At 46.2% G+C, this 13,208-nt stretch overlaps 1 pseudogene; it reads right to left on the bottom strand.

The window, feature by feature from the left end:
* LOC135292520 (zinc finger protein 420-like) overlaps positions 1–13,208 on the bottom strand; it is a 228,633-nt pseudogene that overhangs the window by 47,309 nt on the left and 168,116 nt on the right.

Genomic DNA, 13,208 nt, shown 5'->3' with positions numbered 1-13,208 from the left:
CAAATGTGTTAGCATTCTTCTTAAAGAGATCAGACCATGTTAAAATTTGATAGGTAATAAGGCGCTGCATTTACCGCTTTTCAATCTCTCCAGTAACTGTAAAACTACATAAAACAATCAGAATTTAGTCAGAAACTAAAATAAACTTTTAAAAACCCTAGAGCACCACGTTTTCAAGGCACACAAACACAGCTCTGGGCCAGAGCGGGGCCTGTGCCGCCCACAGGGGAGAGGGAAGGCGCTGCCCACAGGGAAGCTATGGGGAGAACAGAGGCCATCTAAACTGCAATGACATAACTGTACACCAATAAAGCTTCTCTCAATATTCACACAGTATTCATCCCTTAATTGCCAGAGCCAATCATCTCATTTTCCATCTCCCAGCAGGGCCCTGCGGCCGTGAATCCAGCCCGCCGGGGCTGGCCCGGCTCGGCTGCCACAGCCCTCCCGGGGCCGCTGCACCTCTGCTCCCCAAACACTGCGGGGAAAAGAGCAGGGGAAAAGCAGCAACACACAACAAACCCTACAACCCGCACACAAAAGATAAACACAGAAGAGGCACAAGCTGCATTTTATTGCACATTCTGACAACAATCACTGACTGAGAGTTGCATTTCCAAGGCCAAGATCTGTCTTTTGAGATACCTCAAACTCAGAAATACCATTTTTAATAGATGTGTACAAGGCCAGGCCTCACTGGAGGCACAGCTTTTCTCGCAACTCTGCATCATCTTGAACTGAAAAAGAATTAAGCAGTGTGCTCATGAGTCTGGCATCTCAGCCAGAAAGGCCAGGTATTAGAGGGAAGAAGTCAGCCTACAAAATCTGATTATTTTTTCTCTTCCATTGGCCTGTCAATAATGATAATCAGAATATATTTCCACATGTTAACAAGAAGGTGTTTGTATTTACAGAAGCAGGAACATATCTATGAAGGCTTTTGAATTCTCTTCAAGGACAAGGACATTTGAACCAACAACCCTTTCTTAATAGAGAGGCCCAGTTTAACTTTTCACTGAAGATGTTAAACCCAAGGGCAGTTCATGCAATGCTGTCTTTACATGTCGCTGTAGAGACAGGCAAGACACCTATTTCTTCATGCACAACAGCCCATCTTTATTCTTCACAGCTCATATTTCTATGGTTTTCTGAAGGCATTGTGTTTCATTTTAATTGCTTAGTAACTTAGTGCAACTCAGTTCATTGGTTAGTAGTTGCTCATCTAGGTGTCAGTCAAAACCTTTCCTATCTCTAACGCGGTTTCCATTCTTGTCTCCTGCATAGAAGATGTGGGTAGAAGTCTTTCCTCTCACAGGTGCAAATTCCTTTCTCACAGGAACTTGTCAGGCTAGCTGTTAGCTGTACTTAGCCCAAGCAGCAGGCCTGAGCCATCATTTTACAAGGGTAACAAGGCTCTTCTTTTATAGGGTTTACCTATATGCAACATTGACATACGATTCTTTCAATCTTAAAGAATCATCTTTAATTTCTTTCACGTGAATTTTGACCTTTGTAATATTTGTATATGGTAGATTTGGAGTTCAAATCTGTTTTGAATCATGCCTTCATAGAATCCCAGACTCATGGAATCATTCAGGCTGGGAAAGCTGTGTGAGACCATGGAGTCCCAGCTGTGCCCGATGCCCACCTTGTCCCTGAGGCGACTCCGGCGTTTCGGGGTCTCCCCGGCCCCGGCTGCTGTGGGAGCCCAAGACAGAGAAGTCCAATTCAGCACGACCTGTCCGGGCCCCTCAGGCAGGCCCCAGTGCTGCAGGCAGTCTTAGCAAGCTCAGCTCTTCAGTGATTCTCAGCTCATTTGTGATTTCAGCTCTTGGCTTGCTGAGTGCCTTTGGCAGATGCTGGCAGAGAGAGGAGAAGGCTGTGTGAGGTTCCACAGAGATGTCTTTATTGATGTCTTCTGACAAGGTCTCAGGGACAGCTCTTCTGCAGAACAGGGCAGAAGTAGGGCTTTATATAGGGTACAGGAGTTTTAGAAACAATCCAATAGTGAGGGTCGAGGCGAAAGTGAGCTGTGGGCTTAGAGAGATAAGCAAGGGTCCGAGGGTGGAAGAGGGGATTCTTAGGTCCAGTCATCATGACCAGGCATTTCCTGTCTTAGGCTGCTGAATGCCATGGAGGCATTGCAGGCCCTGGGCCTGCTACAACTCCACTTTCTGTATTTAGAAAAAAGGCCTATTTCTGTATTTAGAAATGGGGCATACTCTAGTTGAATGTCCAAAGCATTTACCTGTATTCCCATTTCTACTTGCTTCAGAGACCATTCTGGATTAACCAGCAGTCTCTGAGTTCTTGTTTTCTTCATAGCATACGGCCCAATTCTAGTAATCACAGGAACTATAGGCTGCACTTCTGCTTCTGGAATAATTGGCCTTTGGGTAGGAACAGCTTTCTTTTGTGTTAGTGGGGTAGTTCTGATCTTGTTCTTCTGATATTCAGTGCACACTTGAGTGATGCTAAAGTCAAGATCATACTCTCTTATTGCAGACCCTTCTATTTTTAGGGCACTTACTCAAACATTTGTCACAGCATTCAGAGCTAATCTGAATGAGTTTCATGGGTGGATGGTAAGCCTCATGCAACCCACCTTGCACAAATGCATAGCTACATCCCCAAACATTTCTCCCTTCCCACAAACGTGCATTTGTGACTTTCAGGATCTCATTTAGGGCCCTATGAGAGTGGGGATCACAGGCCCTCCCTTGGCACCGGTACATCCCAGTTACGTTGTACCTGCGCGGTATGGCACTGGCTCCTGTTACAACCATGGCAATGGCTATAATAGTTACCACCTTCTCCATCATGTCCATGATTTCTCTAAGTCCATTTATTTGCTGTTCTGGGTGAGCTTCAGCTTCAGTTCTTTGTCACCTGGCATCAGTTTCCAGAATTCCTCAGGGGCTTTCTTCATGGAAGATGAATGGATCCAGGCCTGCTGTTCTTTGATCTTGATTGCAGTAAAGGTAGTGAGGAGCACCTGGAATGGTCCTTCCCACTGCAGTTCCAGGGTCTTTTCTGCCAAAGACTTAACATACCCATAATCCCCAGGTTGTCCATCATGTACTGGTCCATCCAAATCTCTGTTTTGAGCTCCAGCCACATATTTTGCAGTTCCTCTCAGTTGTTTATTCAGGGCTATCATATACTCGGGTAGGGTTTCCTCCCCTATTTGTGTAGGTGTGGCTCCTTCTTGAACTGCATATGGTCTCCCATATAATATTTCAAAGGGGCTCAATTTTTCCCTTGTCCTTGGTTTTGTCCAAATTGGCAATAATGCTAATGGAAGAGCCTGGGGCCAAGGTAGGTTTGCCTCTTGTCCCAATCTCACAATTTGTTGCTTAATCAAATGATTCATCTTTTCCACTTGGCCACTCGATTGAGGATGATATGGGGTATGCAGCTCACAGTCTATCCCCAGCTGGTGGCTAATTTCTTGCACAATTTTGGAAACAAAATGCGGCCCTCTGTCCGAGGATATGGTGGCTGGAACCCCAAACCTCGGGATTATTTCTTGCAACAGTGCTTTGCTTACCTCTCGTGCTTTAGCTGTCCTAGTAGGGAAAGCTTCTGGCCAACCTGAAAAGGTATCAGGCAATACCAAGAGGTAATGATATCCCCCCTTCCTGGGTAATTCTGTGAAATCGATTTGCCACTGTTGCCCAGGTCCGCAGCCTTTCCCAATTTGTCCAACTTTAGGCTTTGGGATGTTTTTAGGATTAGTTCAGAGGCAAAGACTACACTGACGAATTCCCTGTATTACTGTGCCCTGGAGTTTCCTGGCCATAATTTTTCCTTTCAAATGGTTGTACAGGGCATCTACTCCCCAGAGTGTTTTTTCATGTTCTTTTTGCACTGATGACCACAGCAAATAGGAAGGCGCTACAAGTTTCCCTTCCTCTGTTACAGCCTGTCCTTCTTGATTATAATTTGCTTTTTTTGCCTTAAAAAGTTTCTTATCCTTTTTATTGTACACTGGCTTACCCTCAATAGAAATGTTTCCATCTGGGATCAATGTTGCCTCCACTGTCTCCTCAAATACCTCACCTCTGGCTGCGTCTTTTGCCTCTCTGTCCACCAGCATGTTCCCTTCTTCCAATTCAGAGCTCACTTTTTGCTGTGCCTTAATGTGCATGATGGCTGCCTTCTCAGGTAGTTGTACTGCACCTAGTAGTCTCAGTATCTCTTGTGCATGTTTAATATTCTTCCCTTGTGAATTCAACAGTCCTCTCTCTCTCCAAATGGCTCCACGTGCATGAACCACCCCAAACGTGTACCTTGAGTCCGTGTAGATGTTAACCTCTTTTCCTTTTGCCAGCTCTAAGGCTCGAGTTAAGGTGATTATTTCAGCCTTCTGTGCAGAGGTGTTTGCTGGTGAAGGTCCAGACTCTATTACCTCTCTGCTTGTGGTAACCGCATATCCAGGGTGCCTTTTTCCACTGATGACATAGCTGCTTCCATCAGTGAACCAGGTCTCAGCATCTTCAAGTGGGGTGTCCTTCAGATCCGGGCAGCTGGAGAAAGTGGCTCCAGTGGTCTCCAGACAGTCATGGATCACTGCTTCTCCCATACTCCCACTGAGGAAGGAAGCTGAATTCACAATGTGAGTTACCACAATTTCAACATCATCTTGTTCTACTAGTATAGCCTGGTACTTCAGAAACCTCTGTGGGGAGAGCCAATGTCCCCCTTTTGCCTCAAGGACTGCAGACACCGTGTGGGATACCAGCACAGTCATTTTCTGGCCCAGGGTGAATTTGTGTGCTTCCTGGATGTTCACTGCCACTGCTGCAACAGCTCTGAGACACCCTGGCCATCCTTTAGCTGCCGTGTCCAGCTGTTTGGAGAGATAGGCCACTGCTCTCTGGTATGGGCCTAACTTCTCTGCTAATATTCCCAGGGCAATCTCTTGTTTTTCGTTGGAAAACAGGAAAAATGGTTCACTCACGTCTGGAAGTCCTAGAGCCGGAGCTGACATGAGGGCCTTCTTTAGTTGGTCACAGGCTTGGGTTGCTTCTTTTGTCCACTGAAGATCTCTGCTCCCTTCCCTGATCAGGGCATATAGAGGTTTAACAAGTAACCCATAGTTAGAAAACCACAGGCTGCACCACCCTGTCATGCCTAAAAAGGTTCTCAGTTCCTTCAGTGTCTGAGGGCTCGGGGTCTGGCATATTGCTTCTTTGCCATCCTGCCCCAAGGTCCTTTGACCAGCACTCACCTCATAACCCAGGCAAATGACTGTTTGCCTCACCATCTGGGCTTTCTTCTGGGATATTCCATACCCGTGCAGGACCAAACAGTTTAGGAGGCTTACCGTCCAGTGCACGCGTGTCTCCTGGGTCTGGGTGGCTGCTAGGAGGTCATCCACGTACTGCAGCAACTGCCCTTCTCCTGGTAGAGGTTTCCAAGACTCTAAATGCTTGGCAAGTTGCTCCCCAGATACAGTGGGAAGTTCTTGTACCCCTGTGGTAATACACACCATGTGAGCTGCTTCCTCCGTGCAGTTTTGGGGTTCTCCCATTTGAATGCAAAAATTTTCTGGCTGGCCTCGTAGAGAAGGAGGCAAAAGAAGGCATCCTTCAAATCTAAAATGGTAAACCAGGTTAGTTCAGGTGTTAAAGGAGTTAATAAAGTATAAGGGTTAGCAACTACTGGATACAAGTCTTCAGTTACTTTGAGAACAGCCCTTAGGTCTTGTACTAACCTGTATGACCCATCAGGCTTTCTTACTGGCAAAATGGGGGTATTGAAATCAGACTGACACTCTCTTAACAGTCCTATTAGCAAAAAGTTTTCTATGATTTTGCTAGTCCCTTCTCTGTCTTCCTTCTTTAGGAGGTATTTTTTAACCCTTACTTGTTGTTCCCCTTCCTTGAGCTTAATTTGTATGGGCAATGCATTCTTTGCTCTCCCTGGTATATTAGAAGCCCATACACCAGGGAATATTTGATCCATTATTTTCTTGAAGTTTTTCTCTTCTTCACTTACAATTTCAATTTCTTTGATTATTAACATTAGGCTTAACAGCTCCACATATTGTTGGTCCTTTACCTCCAAACTAATTTCTCCATTTTTCAATATTATTTTTGCATCCAGCTGCTCTAGCAGATCCCTGCCCAAAAGTGCAGATGGAGCATTAGGCATATATAAAAATGGATGAATCTCCCATTGCTTTCCCAATTTATACTTTAATAGTTTGCAAAAATATGCTCTTTCAGATTGACCAGTAGCCCCCTTTACCATAACATAATCATTTGTTAGAGGTACAGGACCTTATTCAACACTGACAATGTTGTCCCTGTGTCCACTACAAATTCCACTTCCTTTTCCTTGTTCCCCAGTTTAACTACAACCAGAGGGTCCCCTAGGGTAGGGCCCTCCTGTCCTCCTCAGTCCTCCTTCACATGAGCAACCACCCTTTCCCCCAACCCCCAATCGCTTTTTCTCTGTTCATCACCCCTTCTTCATTCTGGGCACTGGTTTTTCCAGTGTCCAAATTTCTTGCAAAATGCACATGGATCTTTTCCCACTCGGGGTGGTCCTTGTCTTGGCAGGTCTTGCTCACGTTTCTCCTTTTCTCCCGCCCTTACTACTGCTACTAATTTCTTCATCCCTGGTTTATATCCTCCCTCCCGATTACTAAACACTCTCCATGCTTCATCCAATAGAGTCTCCAAGCCTCAGCTATTTGGGCCCTGGATCTTCTGAAGTTTCCACCTGATATCTCCTGTGGATTGTCCGAAAAATAAATTTATTAGTTGTTGTATTCTTTCATCCAATCCAGAGTCCAGGGTGGTATATCGCCGCATCGTGTCCCAGAGGTGATCCAAAAATTCAGAAGGTGTTTGAGTAGGACCTTGTTTAACAGCACATAAGGCTGACCAATTTATGGTTTTAGGAATTGCTCATTCTAGTCCTTTTACTACAAAGTCTTGGTATCTCTTAAGCTGTGCCCATTCATCGGGTTCATTGGGATCCCACATCGGATCCTGAAGGGGAAACACATCTTTGATATCCTCTTGTGCTGGTGCACAAGTGTCTTCAGCTAAATCCTTGGCTACCTTCAAAAGCAACTGCTTCTCTGTTTCTGTTAAGGCATCAAGCAGTAACTGCATGTCTGCCCAATCAGGTAAATGCTGCTTAGCCATAAACTTTACCCTTTTAGCAACCCCTATTGGGTCATTCCCATAACCCTTAGCAGTCTTTTCCCAAGCCTCCAAATCCACTGAGAAAAAGGGGACCTTAATCATCCTTGGTTCCCCATTAGAGGTTATAGCCTGCCTTAAGGGTGCTTGTATGAGTCCTTTAGTTTGCTTTCTAGTTGTTTGTGGGGGTGGGTTCAGTCTGGTTGGCCTTCTGGCCCTTGATGCTATCAGACCTTGCAGGGAAGGCTCAGGACTTGGTTCAGATTCATCCCATTCACTATCACTACTAGGCAACGGTGGGTAAGGCCTCCATGGTTCCCTTAATTCAGGAGTTGGTGGGGAAACCCCTCCCTCAATTACTGTTTTTCCCAGGGCAGATGAACCAGAAGACAAGTTAGGGGAGGCTAAAGTTGGTGAGGGTTCCAATTTTACTTGTTCCTCTACCCTGCCTCCTTCCTGCTTTCTAGGGGGTGGTAAAAGTGCCTCTACTGTCTCTTGTTCTAAGATCTCTGTTGCATGGAGCACGTGCTACAACCCTGTTTCAGCTTTTCCCTGTTAGCTTTATTATCCTTCTCAAGAGCCAATACCAGTGGATCAGATGGAGGCCTAATTCCACAATCCCTTTGCCACTCAGGGTGATTTCAAAGGCTGAAAAACATAGCAGCATAAGTCACCTCTTGCCACTTCTATTCCCACCTAAGGAAAAGCATGAACTGTAATAGAGTCTCATAGTCCAGTGTACCATTTGCTGGCCACTTCACTCCTCCATCAAGTCTATAGAGTGGCCACCACTACGTGGAAAGTTTGACAAGTTCCCTTTTAGTTTCACTGCCACCATAGCCCACCAGCTCTTTCCAGTGTGTTAACATACACCCTAAAGGGCTTCCTCTGGGAATCTCTTTGCTTTCATTTGCCCCCATGTTTAGGATCCTCTTTTTCACAATGTCATTTGATCTTATCCCAGTTCTTAAATTTCACTTGGTATTCCCTTGGTACAAAAATATACTGGCAACACTCAACTCTAAGAATTTCCACTGCTTTCTTTAATGTTCCTGAAACCCCATTTTCCAACAACTCAAATATTTTACTGCTATCCCGTAACTCTTGACCAATTGCCAACAAAATTCATATAGTTATCTGGGCAGCCTTTTGTTCCTTTTTATAACAGAGAGACAAGTTCCAGTCTTAGGTATTAACCACCTGTACCCTTGCCAGACCCACGAGTCCTGACAGACTGCACACCGAAACACGATCCACAGATCACAGCAGCAATCTTTCCTTGGGCAGGGGAATACCCCTCAACCAGGTTCTCGATTCCTGTGCCTCCTGTTCCTGCTCATATAGTTGTGCTAGCAAACAAAAGGGATAAAACAGCTTGTTAATTAATTTTCTCCTTTTCTCTAAAAAAAGAAAGGGTTAGCAGGCCTTCAAAGGCAGGGTTCAGAGCAGCAGCTGTTAGGGAAAGAACTTGTAGTTCTACAAAAAAGGGGTGGGAAAACTCCTTTTGATTCAATCTAATGAAACCACACCATGTAGTTAGGTACTCCACCCAAGTTGCAGGTTACTAATAATTTATTAAATCAGGTCCTCTGTTAAGCTTTGCTCCAGGTGTATTCCTATTAAAATATGTTTAAAAATTGGAAGCAACTTTTCATACACTGTAGACAGTGTGCAGCTGAAAGCAAAGCGTATCTCTTGTCATGCTGTAACCAAAGGACAGATGGAAACCTTGCAAAGTATCAGTCAAGTTCTGGCAGAAATTTGACGATTCCACGCTGCACCAAGAGCTGTGTGAGTCACTACTGTAACCCATTCCGAAGCTTTCTGGACTGCTAACCAAATTTCTCTCACCCTTTGGTGGAAAATGTTACAGAACACAGAGTTCAGCTGCGTATCTGGGCACCAAAGAAGTCTCTCAGCTACCTCTGCCAGCACTACTTCTGGGCTCTCTGTTTTCTGCATACAACCAAAGCCGCTAAACTGAATTTCCCTTTTCTTGCTGACAACCTGACTCCTAACACTAATAGTTTAGGCTCACAAAAAAGAAACAGACAGGGGTTTTTCACAACCCCAAACACAACAAAAGTTTTAACAAGGTCCTGCTGAAAATCACACAAACTTTGGCCAGGGCACAGCACAAATCCCTCCACAAGAATTGGGGGGGTGGGGGTAAACCATCACTTTAAAATATTACCATACACTCTAGCAACTGCAAACCTCACATACCAATAAAATTATCAAAACACACGCTCACCAAACTCTCGGGGTTTTACAGGGAGATAAAAAGAGGTATCCCAAGGCTACAAAGTCTGGACTCCCCTCTGGTTACCCAGGAAACAAATGACTGCCTGATCACCAGGACTGTGTCAGGAATAGTTGTGGGCTTTCCATTCACTCTTTTAACTACTAAGGAAACAAATTTAACTCACACAAAGCCTTTTTCACCTGACCATACATCAAATAAAAGTTTACATCCAAAAACACATGCTGTCCAAGCTCACACACAGCCTAATTCCCCTCTAACACAGTCTAAGCACAATACAAACACTTGAAATCAGTCCGCTCTCCCAAACAAAAGTGTCAGTGTTCCTCCACAATCAGGCAGGGATTTCAAAGACCTTTTACAACTTTAAGCTTACAAAACTCCCAAAAACACTTACAAACGTTAATAACACATGCCAAATCACACAAATGATAATGCTTACAACACAAACTCTCACAAACCACAACAAATACGGTGCATCTACAACCTAAACACACAAAATCACAAAACCACCAAACAAACACAGATCCAATTACAATACACACACACACAGACACACACACACAACGCTGGGGGCACAACCAGGATTGTCTGCCACCCACAATGGGACCCTTCGCAGCCCAAAAATTCGGACTAACCACCCAAATGACAAGTCACTGAGGTGCACCTTTAAACTACAAATTGAAACCAGAGCCACCCCTGCTCCAATCCCAATTCACAACACCACAGCCATTGTCTCCACTACGAGGCACGGACTACCAGAGCCCTGGTCCCCACTGCGGGACACGGGTTACCAGACCACTGAGGCGGGACGTCTCCCGCGTCCTATTAACTGCTGATATAATAAGGTACCTTTCCCTAAAGAGAAACATACCTTTTGTCCGTGGTTCCAGCAGAACCTGGTCTTTCCCCACGTAGGCAGCAGGATCACAGGATCCTCCTTCCCAGAAATTCCTGGGTGGGTGCCCAGAGGGGTCCCGGACCCCCACTGGCCCCACGGCCAGAGAGTGCAGGATGTCCTGCTGCAGTCACCAAAGTGATTTATTAAAAAAATATGGATATTGATCTAGCACCGATATCCAACTGTGACGGACAAAAACTCTCTAACAGTTTAAAGCTAGAAAGTGTATGTTTATTGCGATGCCGGGCGGCGTGTGGGATAGCTCCCAAATGCACACTGCAATTTACAGGTGATTACAGAGTCCTGTCATCCATACAACTACTGAATACCCAAAATACAAATACATATTCATAATTTTGGTACATCCCATTCCCCGTTTCATAGGCTAATTAGTTCAAAATCTATTAGGCATACGTAGTTTGTTCTTTGAAATGGGTTGGGGTCCCTTCCATGGGAAGGGTCCCAAAATGAGGAAGTAAATGAAGTCTTCCTCATTCTGACCTTTCTACCTTTTCAATGCAAATATGACAAATGAACCCTTGGAAGAATTCCCATTCCCTGGCTTCAACTGGTTTCAGAACACAGGAGGCCCACAATTGTCTTATGTTCCTAAAAGCTATCTGTCAGTTTTTATAGTCTTCATTAGAAACCCAGCTAACCAAACATTGTGTTGACAAGCAATCCATTATTAGTTAATTACTAACTCTTACCTTCATCAAGGCCTACCTATTTATTTTAATTAATTACAATAAAGCTTATCTCTAACTAAAATCTTAGCTCCTCTAAAATGTCCAACTTCCTTAAAGTTTTTGTTTCAAATCCAGCCTCTTGCCATGGTGCTCTTGGGTCTTCCTCTTCAAGATGGGGGTCCCACAAGGTGTGGCCATCAGGGGGTGACTTACGGGATGCAGGTCGTGCTGTCCTGTCTTGGTTTGGAAAGCCAGGTGTCTGCTAAGGAAGGCAGGAACCTCCCCTGAAATGGAAAATGGAAACTCCTTCCCTCTGAATTGTTATAATTCTGAATTAAGGGGCTCTCAGGCAAAGCTATGGGAATAGGAATTCTTTTTTAGCAAAAATTAAAAATACAAAAGCAATAGCAAAAACCAAAAAAAAAAACCAAAACCACTGACAGAGTCAGAATATAACCTGACACCCTGTGGGTCAGGGTGCTGGCAGCAGTCCCATTGAATGGTGGCTGCAGCCCTCCTGCAGTGACAGGTGTGGCTCTGTTGGAGCAGGGATCCTGGAGAAGGGTGGAGTTTTCCTCTGAAGGTCCAGTGGTGGTGTAGATGGGCCTGGTCTTCCTCTGGCAATCCAGTGGGAAAAGGTTGATCCTCTGGCAATCCAGTGGGAAAAGGCTGCTGCAATGTTCCAAACTCAGATTCTATCCAGGAAGAAATGCTTGGCTCCTCCCGCTGGGCAGAGCATCTCCCAGTGGCATGATGTCATTTTATCAGCCATGCAGTAGCACTCAATGGCCCATTAACAGAAGGTAATTAATAATTAATAATTATTGACAGAAGCTATCTCCTGGATGAAGGATTGGTTGTGGAAGAGATAAACTGCCCAATGAACAGAAGATAAGTGCTCCACCTCTGACAGATGGCAAACAGAACACACACTTAGCTTGCAATCCAGGACATGTTCTCACTGGCTGCCCCCATTCTCCAGAGTCCATGGTGCCCAGGGAGGCTGCAGCTGCCAGTGCCGGGAACAAACGAGACGGGTCTTGGTTTCAGAAAGCTCCAGAATCCATTTCTTACCCCCAAAAGACAGGGCAAAGGCAGGTGCTCCCTCAAACACCTATGAAATGGTGAGACTTTAGAGATCGTTGATCAATGTCATTCATTTAACACAGTTTGGGCTGTTTTTAAGGGATAAAGATGAATCAGAAGAAAATCAAGGCCAAACCAAAAGGACAAGCAGCCAGGTGTGTTCCCAGCATGGATCACAGGGAATGTGGGTCACCAGGGCTGCGCCCAGCGTGGCTCCTGCAGTGGGGGATGGAGCTGGAGCAGCGCACAAAGCTCTTCCCGCACTCGGGGCATTCGCAGGGCTTCCCTCACCGGTGCCTCCGTTGGTGTTGGGTCAAGTTAGAGCTGCTGGAGAAGCTCTTCCCACACTGGGGACATTCGTAGGGCCTCTCCCCGCTGTGGATGCGCCGGTGCCTGACAAGGTGGCAGTTCTGCCTGAATCCCTCCCCGCAGTCGGGGCAGCAGAAGGGCCTCTCCTCTGTGTGACTCCAATAGTGCAGGAGGAGATGGGAGTGGGTCCGAAACCCCTTCCCACACTTGGAACACTCGTAGGGCCTCTCCCCAGAGTGGATCTTTTGGTGGACAATCAGGCTGGAATGCTGCCTGAAGCTTTTCCCACACTCCCCACACTCGAAGGGCCTCTCCCCGATGTGGATTCTCTGGTGGCAGAACAGACTGGAGCTCTGGCTGAATCTCTTCCCAGACTCCCCACACTCGTAGGGCCGTTCCCCAGTGTGGGTCCTCTGGTGCTGGATCAGGGTGGAGCTCTGCCTGAAGCTCTTCCCACATTCCGCACACTCGTGGGGCCTCTCCCCAGTGTGGATGCGCCGGTGCGTGACAAGATGGGAGTTCCGCCTGAAGCCCTGCCCGCAGTCGGGGCAGCGGAAGGGCCTCTCCTCTGTGTGCGTGCGCTGGTGCTTGAGGAGATGGGAGCTGCCCTGAAACCTCTTCCTGCACTGATCACACTCGTAGGGCCACTCCCCAGTGTGGGTCCTCTGGTGCCTGATCAGGTTGGAGCTGTGCCTGAAGCTCTTCCCACACTCCTTGCACTTGTGGGGCTTCTCTCCATCAGGAACCTCCTCATGGACCACCAGCTCCAACCTCTGGCTCCATCTCCGGCCGCCTTCCCG

The sequence above is a fragment of the Passer domesticus genome, unplaced genomic scaffold (assembly GCF_036417665.1).
Source record: "Passer domesticus isolate bPasDom1 unplaced genomic scaffold, bPasDom1.hap1 HAP1_SCAFFOLD_37, whole genome shotgun sequence".
In the NCBI taxonomy this organism is placed as follows: domain Eukaryota; kingdom Metazoa; phylum Chordata; class Aves; order Passeriformes; family Passeridae; genus Passer; species Passer domesticus.
This window is presented reverse-complemented; position numbering and strand designations above follow the sequence as displayed.